We start from the raw sequence: 4,324 nt of genomic DNA on the forward strand, positions 1-4,324 counted from the left end.
AATTTGAATAGTCAATACTCAGTACTGAATGGGTGTACCTACTGAGAGAAGTTATGCAAGGTATTTTTCTGTATTTTTTTATTGAACAATGTTTGTAGTTTGTTTGTCCCTAACAACATCTGGATCAGTGATTGTTGTTCAAAGACACTTTCTAATGTTTTTTTTTATCGGATTTTCTCATACCTTTATGTTTGATTTGGTGACTTTGTCAAGACAAAAGAGCTTAGGACCTTTTGTTTAAGTATTGTATTGTATAAGACAGGATAAGACTTGGGTTCCTTTTGTTACACCAATCTTCCTTTAGTACTTAGGTAGGTACACGATCTAGAATTCTGATTATTCTCAGTATGTACCTATTTCTCAAGCTGGTTTGAGTTGGAAATTTGGAATCGATAATTGCATAAGACAGGATAAGACTTGGGTTCCTTTTGTTACACCAATATTCCTTTAGTAGTTAGGTAGGTACACGATCTAGAATTCTGATTATTCTCAGTATGTACCTATTTCTCAAGCTGGTTTGAGTTGGAAATTTGGAATCGATATTATACAGGTTGTTGGTAGATTAATCTGAACCTTTGAGAAAGAATTGAGTAAACCCAGTTAGAATACTGCTTCCTGAAGCCAGAACTTGGCCTGACGCACTACCGCCAGCTACAGAGTGCCGTAAAAAATTCAAATTTTTGCCCTTTGAAAGAGAGAGAGAGAGAGAGAGAGAGAGAGAGAGAGAGAGAGAGAGAGAGAGAGAGAGAGAGAGAGAGAGAGATATTGTATTGCATAAGACAGGATAAGACTTGGGTTCCTTTTGTTACACCAATCTTCCTTTAGTAGTTAGGTAGGTACACGATCTAGAATTCTGATCATTCTCAGTAGGTATGTACCTATTTCTCAAGCTGGTTTGAGTTGAAAATTTGGAATAGATATTATACAGGTTGTTGGTAGATTAATCTCAACCTTTGGGAAAGAATAAAATTGAGTAAACCCAGTTAGAATACTGCTTCCTGAAGCCAGAACTTGGCCTGACGCACTACCGCCAGCTACAGAGTAGGTACCGTAAAAAATTCAAATTTTTGCCCTTTGAAAGAGAGAGAGAGAGAAAGAAAGAGAGAGAGAGAGAGAGAGAGAGAGGGGGGGGAGAGAGAAAAACAATGTTCTTTACTCATCAAAATAACATAAAACAACTCCTAATAATATCAAACTAACTCGGAAAGTTAGAACAAGATAACGCGATTCAGAAAGAGATAAAGAGGGGAGCGAGAAAATGTGCTAAAATGCTTAGTAATAAGATGGGTCAGGAATGCTTTAGTTTTTACCCCTCTCTCCTTTCTCCTTCCCCTTCTCCCCCTTTTATCCTGACCTCACTTCTCTGTGGCGCCACAGTAGCACGTGTGGGGTTGTATGTGAAAACATGTTTCCCTGAAAGATAAATTAGTTGGTTTCTCCCATAAGTACCAAGTTTCATATAGAGAAAAATTTCTGGTCTGGACGTCTGGTGTTAATGTGCTCAGAATATCCCCAGGTTTAAAGAAAATTTCAAAGCAGTCTTTATCCATAATATTTATAAAATTCTTTTAAATTCACAGCATTTGCTAGCAATATTTATTCGGACAGTGGACACGGATAGATGAGTAAGTTAGCAAGCCATATTTAGGAAATTCAATAAAATTTCAGATCATTCGTTAGCCATATTTATACAATCTAATTTAACATTTTTCTGTGCGTTGCATGCAAATTAAATTTCCGACATATCTTGTCATCAGCGACGGATTGTGTAAACATGTACTTCATTCCTCTTTGTCCTGTCTCCATCTTTTCTTCTCTTCTCTCTATGACCTTTCCTTTAGATTTCCTCTTCCTCAGATTTCTTATTTTCATCCTTTTCCCTTCCTTCTCTTTCGTCAGGTTACTTATCTTCCTCTTTATCTTTCCTTTCTCTATTCTACTCTTTGAATTCCTTGTCTCGCCCCTTCCTATTCACTTCTCATCCATCCGTCTATTACTCTTCCTTCTTTCCTTCTTCTCTTCTCTTCTCTTCTCTTCTCTTCTCTTCTCTTCCCTTTCCTTCTGTTCTTTTTCTTCTCTCTTTACTTTTATTCTTTTTCTTCTCTCTTCCCTTCTCCTTTTCTCTTTGTATTCCCTTTCGCCCCTCTCTGACTCTGTCACTCTTTCTGGATTGCTATGTTCTTTATCCTCACTTCCCTCGCTTCTCTCTTGTCTCTCCTCTCTCCCTCTCTCTTTCTACAGAAGCTTGTTGGTCGTCATGGCAACGGAATAATGATTTATTGCTTCTGAAACGAGATGAAGAGTGTGTATGAGAGGGATAGAGAGAGAGACATACAAGCATGCTGGATATCAGAGGATGTGTGTGTGTGTGTTCAGGGTGGGATGTTCTACGGTCATTCTAATAGAATTTATTTTGGCGCAGATCGGCGTGATTTTAGACTGAGCCCTGTAAGCTCCATGGCAAACAAAAATGATCTAAGAAAGTTCTCAGAAATCATGGATTGGTGTTGTATTGAATATTTCAACAGTTTTTCATATGTTATGTAGGGGTATCTTGTAGAAGGTCGAAGATATTTTTCAGATAGGTATGTCAGAAATCATTAGTTGTGTTGTACCTATTGAATATTTTAACATCTTTTCATATTTAGGTATTAGGGGTATAATGTTTGTGAGATTTTCAGCTGAGGGTTATCTAAAGGCTAATACAGATTTTTTTTTGGCAACCCTGTAACATTGTTTCAAAATGTATCATGCTCCTGTTTATATTATTTGAAATGAGCTTGTCTCTCTCTTCCTCTTTCTCCCTCTCTCTCTTCCTCTCTCTCTCTCTTTCTCTCTATCTCTCTGTCTCTTTCTCTCTCTCTCTCTAAAACCCCCGGTTTTTCGAATTTGAGTGAGCTTAATTTCAGAGTCGAGCTTATTTACAAAACCCGACATGTTGTGTTGTTAGATTGTTGTTAAGGGATGTTGTTGTTGTAAGATTTCAAATACTGTTCTACTCATGTGTGAATTCTTCACGTTGGTTTTGTTGAATCATTCCACTTACTGACCTTGGGGATGTTGTTGTTGTTGTTGTTGTTGTTGTAAGATTTCAAATACTGTTCTACTCATGTGTGAATTCTTCACGTTGGTTTTGTTGAATCATTCCACTTACTGACCTTACTCGACGTAGCTTAATAGGAAGCAAGAGTCCACTAGAATATGTTTTAATTGCACATAAAATACATTGAAGTACATTGTACAATGGAGGGTATACCTAAAGAACTGATTACACAAAATTCAATTGATTGGCCATAAGGAGTGCGAAAATTAGCTGACTGACCCTAAGGCAATATGCAAAACGACAATGAACTATGACAATAAGATTGATAAGGTTACATTTACAAACTTTCCTTGCTGATTGGATTTCCAATCGGGGCGAACTTTATCCTAGACAGATGAGGTTCGTTCTTGGAACGGCTGGCTTTCTCCTATCCTATCCTCATTCTATCTGTGATTTCTGGACGATAAAACATCCGTTGTTACAGTTTCCTCTAGCAAGCCTCTTATTTAAAGTACCTACCTACCCTGTTGACACCCCTATGAATCCCTCTCCTCACACATTTATCACCAAATATTTTGTATTTTTTTTTATTATTATTATTTATTTTTTATTATTATTATTATTATTTTTTTTTTTTTAAGTTAAGCAAGGTTTATAAACTTATCTGTAAATTTGCACATAAAATACATTGAAGTACATTGTACAATGGGCAATGGACTATGACAATAAGATTGATAAGGTTACATTTACAAACTTTCCTTGCTGATTGAATTTCCAAAGGGCGAACTTTATCCTAGACAGATGAGGTTCGTTCTTGTAACGGCTTGCTTTCTCCTATCCCAGTGGTTCTCAAACTTTTTTTGGCCACGGAGCACCAATCAACTGTTGTAAACTCTACGGGGCACCCTAAATAAAATGAGAGAAAAAAAGTATAAATGGGAGGTGAAAAATGTCACGACACAGAATGATCGATTACTGAACTTACCCCACTTTTTCTTTCCCTTTCTCCTCCTCCTCCTCCTCCTTATTTCCCTTCCTCGTCCCTCGTCCCTTTTCTCTTTTCCTCTTCCTCCTTCCTACCCCCTTCTGTCTTCTACTATTTTCCTCGTACTCTTCTATATTCTTATCTCTACCTCTCTTTTCCTCCTTTATCTTTCCTTTTCTACCTTTCTCCTCTGTCTCTATTGCTTCCTCTCTTTCTCTCTCCATGCCTATTTGTGACTCTTTCTTTCTCTGCCACTCTCTCCCTTTTTTTTTTTTTTTTTTTTTTACCCCTACCCC

Source organism: Diaphorina citri, unplaced genomic scaffold (genome assembly GCF_000475195.1).
Source record: "Diaphorina citri unplaced genomic scaffold, Diaci psyllid genome assembly version 1.1 scaffold571, whole genome shotgun sequence".
NCBI lineage: Eukaryota > Metazoa > Arthropoda > Insecta > Hemiptera > Psyllidae > Diaphorina > Diaphorina citri.